Source organism: Dendrobium catenatum, unplaced genomic scaffold (genome assembly GCF_001605985.2).
Source record: "Dendrobium catenatum unplaced genomic scaffold, ASM160598v2 fragScaff_scaffold_80, whole genome shotgun sequence".
In the NCBI taxonomy this organism is placed as follows: domain Eukaryota; kingdom Viridiplantae; phylum Streptophyta; class Magnoliopsida; order Asparagales; family Orchidaceae; genus Dendrobium; species Dendrobium catenatum.
Window position 1 is genome coordinate 441801 of NW_021318542.1, and position 13835 is coordinate 455635.

The 13835-nt window shown below is 32.9% G+C and overlaps 1 long non-coding RNA gene across 1 annotated transcript; it reads right to left on the bottom strand.

Moving 5' to 3' along the window:
- Positions 1-1741: 1741 nt before the first annotated feature.
- Positions 1742-12688, bottom strand: LOC110104496. Its single transcript, XR_002304053.2, has 2 exons — positions 12542-12688; positions 1742-2330 (listed from the first exon to the last, which is right to left on the bottom strand). It is a non-coding gene; the product is annotated as an uncharacterized LOC110104496 (long non-coding RNA).
- Positions 12689-13835: the final 1147 nt, after the last annotated feature.

Sequence of the window (13835 nt, forward strand, 5' to 3'; positions counted from 1 at the left end):
TAATGTTATTATTATTTATTTTTTTATTAAAGTTTTTATAATTAATCATCATTATTCTTTTATATTGAAAGAAATTAAATTTAATCATTTATTATAAGATCAATACATGTAATATATGTTGAAACTACTTTTACCACTATAACTATTATGAAATATAATTAGGGATTAATGAATGAATAATATTTTAATATTTTATATTAATAAAAATATTTAATTATATTAATAATAAAATGATAATTCAACTTTTTCATAATATGAACAATATGTATTATAAATTATTAGTTTTTCATTATCTTGTATTTTACCTTTTTAAAATAATAAATTTAAATAAAAACATTTTAAGGTTACCAATGCTAGTCTTAAGCATGAATAAATAAAAATTAAAAACAAATATTTAAATAATGAAATTTGTGCCCTCATTAGATTTCTTTCTCTTTTTTTGGATGCAACTCTTTGAACATTTAGTACACTTTTTAATCCTTTTAGGGAATTAAATATTATTTTTTGGATGCAACTCCCCTTAAAAAAAAAAATTACGCTAACACACTAAGGCGAACACCACTTGGCAATAATTTTATTTATTTATTTATTTTTCACTTGACTATAAAATTAATAATATATCTTAAATTTATGTATAGGTAAATTTTTGATGTTATGCAAGTAATTTTTTCTTAAAATACCATTAAAATTTTATTTACCATTAAATATGGGATACAAATTGTTGATCTTAATCTACAAGCAAAAAATAAATTCGCAATCAAATTTATTAACTTTTCATATACAATTTGTAACAACCCTCACTCTAAAATTGATATTCTAACTTAAGAAAAAAAAATATTGAAATTATTCTAGATGTCTTCATACATGAAAAAAAAATATATCTATTATTTAATTTATATGCTCATACATTATAAAAGCAATGAATAATTTATCTTATTACCAGGATCATTTGTCATCATCTCACTTTTTATACTAAAATTCAAGAAATTTAAATATTTTTTATTTGTCAATGAGCATTATATTATTAAAATAAATAAATAAATAATAAAAACATATCTCTTCATGACATTATATATTTTTACATATGATTCCACTTTGAATTCTCTATATAAGCAAAAGACCACTCAACTTCTTTCGGCTAATGGCCTCATGGCCTTACAAGAAAAAGAGCTAACATGCCAAATATTTTACAAACCAGGAAAGAATATAAGGTCCTAACAATAAAAGAAATACAATACTAAGAATCCACTAAAAGTGGAAGCACTATAAGAAAGATCATGGCAGCGGCTAAAACGGATGATCAATATCTCAAAAGGAGATCATGTGTGAAGGCAATAATAGAGAAGCAATTACTCTAAAGTTTCGTTTGAGATAGTTTTTTTATTGCTTTCTAAAGCAGCTCTCTAGTAACAAAAAATTTATACTAACAAACTGTTTATAAAATAGTAAGAAAGTTATCCCAAACAAAATCTAAAATATAAACTACCGAAAATATAGCATCTACTTCTTGTATATTTAGATGCTTGATCATCAAGAATAGACTTCATGAGCATTAATTATTCTGTGCGGACACTGGAAGCCATCCGAAGGCAAATTAGAGCACGCCACATCACCTCTTTATTGTGTATCGCGGCTGTATTCCTGCTGTGTACCGGGTGACATGGCGCGTTTTGATTCGCCTCCAGATATAGAGCTGCGTCCAGTGTCTGCACATAATAATTTCTCCTTTATGAGACATTACTTTCCATACAATTCAATGATTCTATTATAACACTTTTTCAATTATCTTCAGATCTCTTTTGTTACACATACGTCTGTGACAACTACTGAATGTCTAATCTAGAAATAGCTCACCAATCAAATCAAGGAACATCTTCTTCCTTTTATGTGTTGGCCATGGCTATTTAATAGCTATTAGTTGGGCCAATCATAATCACAATATAATACAGCTCCCACTTTCATATAGGCAATGATTATATTCACCATTAGATCAATCAAAGAAGCACTATGCATGCATTAAAAATCTCTGACAAGCCGTTTCGGAAAGCAGATAGGGAAGATAAAATGATAGCAGCAATACAGTAATTAGCATAAACTTTGCCATAGCTTTGCATGATAGCTTCCATTATGCTTACGGAGAATAAAAAATTGAATGCATAATGGTGCATGCTAGCAAAACTGGCTCAATATAGAGATTATTTTGTGCGGACACCGAACGTAGCTCTACATCTGAATACCAATCAGCACCGAGCCACATAAATTGTTAACTTGCTACTGAAATATGGATTGCCCGACCCACCTCCGACAATGGATGATTTCCATGATAGCCACTTGAAGCAGTTCATGAGTGATGGTTAGTGATGATACTACTCACCAAAATAAGATAGAAATTGATCACTATTCTGCAATTTATATACACATAAATGTAGTGTTTTAAAAACGGCATTGAATCAGTTAATTCGACTAGTCCAATCGTGAACCAGTTATTCGGCCGCTTTAGTCCTCAAAAACCATCCTGTGGCCCCATCCTATTCTCTCCTTGAGTTCCTATATCACAAAGTCATCACATAGACCCTTAATTCTAGCAATGACTCCCTTCCCATTCTATTTCTCTTCTCACACAACATGGTCGCAAATGCCTTCTGTTATTCATATATCATGGTAAGTCTCGATGGGCGAAGTCACTTTCGGCACTCTAGCCAACATAACCCAAATTCCCACTCTTGTTCTCCGTTCTCCAGCATTCTTGTAGCTGGAGAATATTTGATATGGTCGAATATTTGAACTTGCTTTGTGGATTTATGCTTATAGACTTTTTATACGTTGCCAAATTTTTTTGATGACTTCAATTTATCATTTACAACTATTTAGATGAATGAAACCATACATTAAGTATACTTATTATTATCTCGCATTATATACTAGTTTCTATTTAGTATATATTGTCATTTAACTAAATTTTTTTGGGGGGCACAGTATGGATGTGACTTGACCTTTTAAGCTAGCATAGATGATATATGTGTCATGTGAGTGTGGCACAACAGGGTTGCATGTCTTCCTTCAAAATTAAATGTGCATCTTTTATGGCAATGTGAAAGGTTGTTGTTCTATACTATAACATTAAACGTGTTTTAAGTGGTCATACTTCAACGATAAATCAATATCAATACACTAAATGTGTGTCACATGGGTTCATGAATCAAAGCATATGCCAATGATTGGAACATTAAGCAACCAACTTAAGGAGAAATTATTACGTGCGGTCATTAGACTTTCTGGAGGCGAGTCAGGATGCGCCACGTCACCCTTTGATGATGAGGCTGGCAAAACCCAGAGTAATCTGAGAATGTTGATCTCTCAAAGAGGTCGTCATGGATATCCGAATCATAGTTTATAGAAGCATTTATGTTTTTATAACACATTTTCAATTCTTTTCATATATATTTTGTACGAATGTATCTCACAACTATTGAATATCTAACCTGGAAATAACCCACCTACCAAATCAAGCAGCATCTTCTTCCTTTCTGTGTTGGTCATAGCTATCTAATAGCCATATGTCATGGCTATATAATTGCTATTAGTTAGGCCAATCGTAATCACAATATACTACAGCTCGCCCTTCCTATAGACAATGATTATATTCACCATCAGATCTATTAAAGAAGCACTATGCATTCCTTAAATCTCTGACATATCAGAATCATTAAGCAAGTATGGAAGAAAATGATAGCAGCAATACAATAACTAGCGCAAACTTTGTCATAGCTGCATGATAGCTTCCATCAATATATAACATCTAACATAGTTTGCAATTGCAATATATTTGTGCAATTGGATACCAAGTAACATTTTATTTCAATATATTTCTACTTGTATATCATTTTAGTTATGCAATCTTTCGCTTAACTTAAATTAAAATTTTTAGTATAGATCCTTTAACGGATGGAAATAGAATAGCTTTAAAGGATTATCATTACAAATGAAGATGTTAATCGTAATAATAATTTAATGTTACTTAGGGATTTGCATATATAGTGACATATCTATAGTAAGACTACCTCGTAAACCTAACTAAGCATAGAAGATACCAGTTAAGTTTGGTGTAGAGTTCTTGAAATCGCTTGAGAAGATGACATTTTGTGAAGATCAGATGGTTACAATAACCAATAAACTTAAAAGACAAACAACAGAGAGCATGCAAGATTTTCATGAATGAAGTGAAATTTAACGTCAATAATGTTTTGTTCATTCATGATAGACATCACTTTTGAGTATTTACAATAGATCATACTCATAATCTGAACCTATAATTGAGCACAAGTTTGAATTAGGCTTTGAGAGTAAAATCGAGCATGAGATTATCCTTGAACTTGAATTTAATGTTTGACTTACCTTTATATAATAGAAATTTATTGAAGATAAAATTTTCACTCTAACAATTTTATTACCTTTACTATCTTAAAATCCATATTCAAACTCATTTCTATCATATACAATGAAATCGTATTGATTGGATTTTGAGTCAAATTTATCTCGATTAAGCTACTCAATAGAAATATATGATAGACAACTAAAAAACTTTAAATGTGACAAGCATATCTCATTTCAAATCCAAGCTTCTTCACGAAGCCCAAAGCTGAGTGCAATTAATAATCTTTAATTTAATAATCTTTAATTGATAAAGTAGGATGTTGTTTTTATTGCCTAGAAGGCCTTCAGAAGATCTGCATTCAATCTCATGGATTTAGCATATTCATTGAGAGTTATATTCATCATCTCAGCTACTCCACTTTACTGTTGAGTTCATGGGACTGTTCTCTCTCCAGACAAATTCCACAAGTATTATAGTAGTTTGTAAAGTTCATGGAATGATACTCCCCACCATTATTATATCATAGGAACTTAATTTTATCTTCTAATTCCTTTTTCATCAAATATCTTTTACGTCGTATTTTTTTTTAATAATATAAACTCAAACTTTTTGGGTACAGTCATTAATAAAGGTCATATATTACAAGAATCATCCTTAAGAAGCAATAGGAGCTGAACCCGATGCATTTGTATGTATTAGTTTAAGTCTTTTAGATTTGAGCGCCTCCCAATTATTAAGAAACTAGCTTTTTTTGGTTTTTCTAAATCTAAACATCATAGAAGATTATTCAGTAGATTTTGAACACAAAATATTCTCTCAGGATTGAAAAAAATTTAGGTATTTCTCACACATATGACTTAGCATTTAATATCATATATTTAAATATGATCATATCAATAGCAGCTCTTATTATTCCTATGTTGGCGGTGGTGTATAAAATGACTTATCTTTTTACATTGAGCAATCACCGAAACATCTTTTATCACTTTTGAAAAGTATCATTAAAGAAATTGGCATGACATTCTTCTATAGCTACCTGACTAATAGAGATCAAGTTTTCTCCTTAACCAGTACAACAAAATCAATATCAACATCAAACCTCTATCCCACTACGTGGGTTAGGCTACATAAATCTTTTTTCTTTCTTGTGTCATATTAAGAGTCAAATTCTCATTTAAATTTAATAAAGAAAGGTAATTTCTAATATTTTTCTAACCAAGTCTTTTTAGGTCTACATTTACCTTTCTTAACATAAGCCAAAGCTAATACATTTGCTCTCCTAACAGGGTCATCAGAAGGCCGTCGTTTTACATGATCAAACCATCTAAGGCGTCTCTCTCTAATCTTATCTATCACTGGAGCTACTCCAACCATTTCAAGGATAGGCTCGTTTCGCATCTTGTCTCTAACACCTGAGCATCCTCATCTCAGCAACACTTAAACTTAACATTATGCTTCTCTTTTAATATCCAACATTCTGCTCCATAAAGCATTGTAGGTCTCACCACCATCTTATAAAATTTTCCCTTAAGTTTGAGTGATACTTTTCTATCGCACAAAAATTTCAAAGCATTCCTACACTTTAACCATCCAACTTGAATTCTACTAATAATATCCTCATCTATTTCATCATCACTTTGAACAATAAACCCAAGATATCTAAAACGAGTACACTTAACTTGATCGCTCAAAGTCACAAACCCCCACTAGATCTATTACTACTAAAATTACACTCCATGTATTCGATTTTAGATATACTCAAATGAAAACCTTTAGACTCTAAGGTTTACCTCCATAATTAGAGTTTACCTTCAACTCCCACTCTAGTCTTATCAACAAGAAGAATATCATCAGCAAAAAGCATACACCAGAGTACATCCTCTTGTAATAACTAGTAAGAACATCCATAACTAAAGCAAAAAGATAAGGGCTTAAGGCTCATCCTTGATGTAATCCAACTAAAATAGGAAAATACTTGGTCAAACCACCATATGTTTGAATACAAGTAACAGCACCTGCATGCATATCCCTAATGATTTGAATAGAAGCATTATTAACCCCTTTCTCTTCTAGAATTCTCCATAGCACTTTTCTTGAAACTTTATCATATGTTTTCTCTAAATCAATAAAAATATCATATGTAGATCCTTCTTATTTTCTCTAAACTTCTCCATCAACCCTCTCAATAAATGAATAGCTTCCATAGTAGACCTACCTGGCATGAATCAATCTGAATTTTACTATATCCATTCTTATAAGTGATGAGATGCCCATCTCTTATTATTAACAATTACAAAATCATAAGCTAGAGCAAAATCTAATATAGTCTTACTACCTTTATTAGTCGCTCCAAACTCATAGCCACCATAAATACTTTTAAAATCATCTACCTCTTTATCAATATATACATTTAAATCTCCTCCAATATAAAATATTTCTTCAAGAGGTATCTTTTGAACCAACTATTCTAAGTCATTCCAAAATTTTAATTTTAAACATATATTCAAACTTACTTGAGAGGCATAAGCACTTATAATATTAAAAATCTTAGCATCAACAATAATTTTTAAAGTTATAATTTTGTCTCCAATTATATCAATGTTTTTAACATTATCTTTCAATTTCTTATCTATAATCAAACAAAACCATTTATAATACGACTTCTATCAAAATTTAAATCCTAAACTATCAATCTCCTTAGCCTTCTCTCCAACCCATTTAGTTTCCTGAATGCAAAAAATATTTATCTTCCTATGAATCATAATAGCAATTAATTTCATTAATTTGTTTGTAATAGAACCTACATTCCAAGATCATATCTAAATTCTAGTTTCATGGACTAGCTTCTTTGCCCACATCCGTCCATGATGTGGAAACTCTTGCCTATTTAACACTGCACCCAGCCATCAATGCGGCGACCCTTGCACACTTCTCGCTATATTCAAGCCATAAAGCACGTCGCTTCCAAGGAATGCCCTAGCATTAATACAATGTATTAAAGGATTCATGTCATAATTATTTGATAGGTTTTATGATGGTTGTCGACTACTTAACATAACAATCTAGTTTTCTCATCCAGAACTTAGAACCTAACAATGATAGTGTTTGTTCATTAATCTAGTGATATGCTTAATTTTATTAAGCTTCGAAGTGTTGTCATTTGTTATCTTGATTATCATATATTTAGTACTCAAAATATTTAAGGGATCTTCATCAACAAAGAATACTTTGTCATTATTATCTGTATATGTTGACCTATAACTGTCGGCAAACCCGACACCTCAACTGGCTTGCACGACCCAACTTCCCCCACGATCAGTTGTAACCGGATGTAACCGCTCCTCACAACAAAACCGAAGGTATGGACATCCAAAGAGACACGCACACAGAGGAGATTTTGGAAACTTACCTCTCGGACGCTGGTTCGAACTCCTGCGATCTACTCGTCTCTTCCGCCTGAGCCGACTCCCTCTGCAAATTCAAATCGGAGCCGGACACATCCTCCAACCCCGTGCCCTAGCTGGCCCAACTCCTGCTCCCGCCGACCTCCAGGTGCCTACCTCAACGCCTGGTCTACGCCTCCCTACCCGATCGAGCTCCCCTCCCTACAAGTTGAAAAATAAATTGAAGATTTTTGAAGGAAGTCCCGGGGTTTGATTCGATCCCTCGAAGCCCTCGATCATCGAGCTTATCCGACTGAGGGATTGAAGACTTGAAGACTCAATCGCTCTCCCAATCTCCTCGTCGTTGATTCGCTCCGATCGAGTCGAGCCAAAAGGGCAAGTGCCCTCCTTACCTCCCGGCGCCAGGTAGGGGACGCCGAAAGGCTGCCAAAATTTACTCGAAAATCCTGGACTTGGCCAAATTTTTGAAAGATTGAAGAAACATGCACTGATTTAACTTGGAATTAATTAATTGAACAAACAAATCAAAATTTAATTTCAACTAAAATTCATTTAATCAATTGATGCAATCGAGCATCAACAATCCTCGACAATCATCTGCAATAAATCATCGTCAATCAAAACTTCTGAAGGCCAAATACAGGACCCGACAACGTTCCGAAGTCCCTAGCCGTTGATTCGCTCCGGCCGGGCGAACCTGAAAGAGCAAGTGCCCTTCTTACCTCCCGGCGCCAGGGAGGCGACGCCAGGAGGCTGCCCAAATTTAATCGAAAGTTTTGGACTTAGCCAAATTTTTGGAAGATTCGAAAAACATTCACTTAATTGGATTTCTAAATAAACCTTTAAAATTAAGAACCATAATTAATTAATCCAACTCAATCATTTGGAATTCAAGCTAATTAATGTAATTTAAATAATCAAGTTATAACTTAATCAAACTATTAATCTAAATCGATTTCTGATTAGAAACCAAAATCAATTAATTGAACCAACATCTTAGAGAATTCAATCTGAAGTTAAATGAACCTATTAACCAATTAAAACTTTTAAACTAAAACCTAAATAAATCAATTAACTAATTCATTTAACTAAAATGAAATAATTTTAAAATTTGATCTAAAGAATTAAAATCTTAGCATTAATTAAATGGTCAAAATTAAATAATTTGATTTGAATTAAAAAAATTCATTAAATTAGAATCTTAAAATTTAATTGAATATAAATTTATGTCAAATTAAAACCTTTAAAATAATTAATCTAATAATTGATTGATTTAAATAACATTAACTTTAACCAATTAAATGAGCAAATCGGATCCGCAACATGTGTAAAAGCGGACAGAAGGCGTTTGTAGGCCCTTTAAAAAAAATCTCGAGTATTTTTTTAAACAAAACCACTTGCGCAGATGGATCATATTTAAATATTTTAAAATCTCCCCTTATGTATTAAATATGACTCCTTAAACTGAAGCACAAAATACCTGCATGTGCTCCGGTCAATGTGTTAAAGTTACGAACACAAATGTCCGCGAATGCTGCCCAGGGTCAAATGCTCGTTAATAGAACATTTTATTTGCAAAATTAAATACATCCGCATGTGCTCCAACAAATGCGATAAATTCCCAAATGCCAATGTTCAAGAATGTTGCGCGGGTTGAATACTCAAGTTTCATCCTCCTCCTTCAAAGGACTGGAGTTGACCTAACTTGAATCATAAAACACCTCCCAAATTCCTACGAAAATACAAGTGAATTTAACTCCACCATGATGATGGCCATGTTGATCGGAAATCTCAACCGAATGGATCAAATCTCAAATCCAACAAAAGTTTAAATCTTTGAAATGAAATCTTTCACTTAAAAACTTGAAACTAAAATCATCCACCTCCCGCAACCTTTTGTCGGGGGTGATAAATTTGAAATTAACATAAGCTCACAAAGAGCGAATGTGTATCGGGTGTATCACTAAGATTCATCCTCAAATAGTCTATTGCCAGCAGGGACATGACACGTGCCTTCTGATAGGGTGGTTCTACCGTAAAATGACACCATTATATTATGATCACGGTCAAAGCCCGTATGTTCCCTAAAGGCTTCAAACCCTTGAGTAATGAATCATATGGTGGTATAATCGATAGGCATAAAGCCCTCTGTCAATTAAGGTGGGTTCAAATCTATCCTTTTAGACAAACATCAACCCAAGTTTACAAGATATTCTTGGACGAAGCAACACATGGTTGTCGATAAGGTGCCTTCTGTTAGGTTGGGTCGATCACCTCCTCTATCTAAGTAGACCAGGGATCATGACAGCCAAGGACGACGGAATCATGGGATATTGATCGGGCTGGTCTTCATTCCCCCCACCATCAATTTTAAGTTCATTGTGATAAATTCCAAATCATAAAATCAAATTCAATCCCTAAAACTGTTCTTATAATACACTGGATTTATGATCCATACGACCTCCTTAACGACTAACCTTAATTGAAAGTTCTCTCCTGTTATCGGGAGAGGTAATTAACTATAGGGGCTTGCGCCTATACGAAACTAGAACTCAGATAATAAAGTCCTCACAAAATGAGGGCGAAATCTCTGGGTAATGTCTTATATAAAACCTAATATGCCTTTTAAAAATATTCCTGGAACCTAAACTCGTTAAAACTCCTCGTCGTCACTAACAAACAAAACATAAAAAATAGACTGGTGCGGAGAGGCGGGAAACGCGAACAATGGAATTTTTGGAGCCCACAGTTTAATAATTTATCGTTAGATCGTTATTAAAAAAAAAAGAATGGAAGGAGGCACTTGAATCGAATAACCATGTATCTATTCAACTTTCTGCTTTGAGTATTAGTGCATCCTAAATGTCTCCAACAATAATATTTATTATCTCTTATTTTGACTTTTGGCTTTATTCATCCCTTTTTCATGTATTCGTGTATTAAGTGGCCAAAATTGCCACAATACCAGCATGCACTTAGGTGATCTCGTGACTAGGTTTTATTATCATTTAATTGAAGGTTATATTTGTTTTTGCCAACATTCTGAGATGTGATCCTAAGGTCATTTAAAATAGAAGATTATGTACTCACTTTTCTCGAGTTATCTGATATCCTTGCTAAGTATAAGATATCTGACATTAGTAAGTTTTCTTTGTGGATGATCTATAAGAACTATTGATAATTTTTACAATGCCATCCCAACTCTCAAGCAATGATGAGAGCAAACTCAAAGTATGAATCTAATCATCGAAATTTAAGTTTACAGTGTTCCAACTCTCATGACTAAGTTGAACTCATGAATGCAATCGGTGATCGAAACTCCTAACATCCTGAGATTGAAAAACCTGTTCACTATATGCACCTCATTGATTGTAAAGGCCTTTTTGAATATAACATAGAGCAACTTAATGACACTTGTTATTGTCATCTCATTGAGGATTTTGAAGGTGACATTCATATTAAGGGTAGGAGATTGACACATAGAGTTTTCTTGTCTGTAAACTCACACTTTTCTTGATTGATTGACTCCAATTTTACTATCTTCAATAATTGGTAAAATTTTCTTTAGTACAAATAATCTTCTATATGGAACTTCCAAGTCCAAAATTTCAATCATTGAACTTATCAAGTTTGATCTTTTTGTCTTCCATGTTCGAATCTAAATGCTTTTTAGATTAAATCTTTGACACTGGTTGTTAGGATTGTGATAAAACTTTGGGCAAAAAAATTGATAATGATGAGGGAATAAAAACATTTAGACATGACAAAAACAAGATAAATAAATTTACATGGTCCAATGAGATCCACCTATGTCAATGACAATACAAAGATCAAATATTTCATCATGCCTCAAAAGAGATACATAAAGAGATATTACATTTTATATGAATAAAGATTAACATATCAATTTATCTGTGTTCAGGATTGAGGGAGAACGCATCCATCTATTGTAAAGACGAAGCTTGAACATGGAGAATAAGACATGGCGTTGCTTATCCTTCTTACTTCCCTTCTCTGTTGTGAGAGTTTTTTTTCCTCTCATCCTTTCTCTTTCCCTCTTTTCTCATTCTTCATTTTATTTTGCTTAGGATTGTGACATACTTTGCAAGTAATGATTACATGAGTTTTTACAGTTAAGAATTCACCTGTCAATATTAATAATTAACTACAACTAAAGACTTTTGTAGTAACCTCCATTGAAGGTTTTGTCGTAGCATCTATTTAGGACTTTGCACACAACTCACTTTAGTCTGTTGGTTGAGAGCTTAGACTACCAACTAAGAGATCTTAGATTCAAATCTTGTGTATAGGATGTGCGTGTAAGTCTGCCTTAATTGGCCAAAATGCCCAAAAAAAAAAGACATTGTCATAGTTTCCATTTAAGACTTTCACGTTTTTGAAGTGGGAAATTAAATCTAACAATCACTTTAAAATCTTAGTTAAAAAAAAAAGATTTTAATCCCTTTTAGAAAAAGAAAAAAACACGAATTTTTGTAGCGGCTTAGAAAGTGAATGCACTTATCTTTTTCTAAAAGAATAAGTTCACTATTGCTCGATAATGTTATTAAGATATTGTAAAATCAAATATAATTCCGATTCCATTTCAATCTCCAGATGCAAGAAAGCTTGGTTAAAACTGCATTAAGGCATTGGGGTCCAGCCGATCTTAAGATAGGCAGGGGCGCGGGGCCAATGCAGCTAATCAAACGATTTGGAACGAGGCGTAAGATGACATGAAAGTGGAGTAAGGTAAATAGCATACCTGTGAAGAGAATAGCTTAGTGCCGGAAGTGGCAGTGCCCGAACAGCAATGGCGGATTCTCCCAGCCATGGAACGGAGAATCGGGGAGTTAGGGCTATTTGAGTTCTCGCTCTCTCTCTCTCTCTCCAGAAAAGAAATGGAGAAATTATTACGCGCCTGGCCTATTTGTACACGTACATGTGTACAAGTTATACCGTATGTACAAATTTGTAGGCGCGCGCTCTCTCTCTCTCTCTCTATATATATATACCATGTGTATAAAATCTATACAAGTTTGTATAACATACATATGATATGTGTACAAGAAGAATTTATACGCATCTTGAGCCGGGCCGAGTTGTCAAGTCATGCTAGATAAAAGAAATACATATGTCTTCATTTAATTGGAAGTTCGATTGTAGAGTTACATCCAGACTCTGCACGTAATAATTTCTACCAAAAATGATTGACCATCCTTATCAATATTTTTTTAGGAACAGGGTCTCTACCCGCTGCCACCCACTTAGGAGGCACTTAACATCGTAAGTTAATGGCTCAGTAGAACCTAGCGGCAGCCAACCCATAGGCATCAGGCCCACACTTGCTTATGTTGGGGTGCTTTTTCTTGTAACTTTTTCTTACTTGTAATTCCCTTCTTATTTTAGTGATTTTTATGGGCCTTGGCCCCAAAATTCCCCCCCCCCAAAAAAAAAAAAAAAAAAGTTGGGGGGTTCCATTGAATGCGCCAAACGGTTTGGTTATTTTACTTCTTTTAAAATTTGATAAAATTCCGCTCCTTCAACTAATTACATTTTTCTCGTGCTTCTTCTTAAAATTTCTTCGTTGACAAATATTTAGGTTTTGGGAAGGCAAGAAATGTCATAAATTGAGCAACAGATTTAGGCTTCGTTTTGAGATCGATTTCTTATTATTTTTCAAAGCAAATTTTTATTAAAAATATTTTTGTATTAAAAACTATTTTAAAAAATAGTAAGAAATATGTCTCAAACAAAATCATAGTTTTAGATATTAGTTATGTAAATAGCATAGCTTTAAATTTTATGTGTGTAAATTCCTAATAAATTTTAATAATCTTAAAATAAATTTAATAAATTTTAAGCACATTTTGATCCATAAAGGGATTTACACACATTTCAACCTCAAAAAAATTCTATGAAATAGTGAGAAATTTACAAGAAAATAATAGTCAATCGATTCTCATTGCTTCTCTTAAAACAGTTTTTTGATACAAAAATTAAATTTTTATACTAAAAAAACTATTTGAAGAAACATTAAGAAAGCCATCCCAAACAAA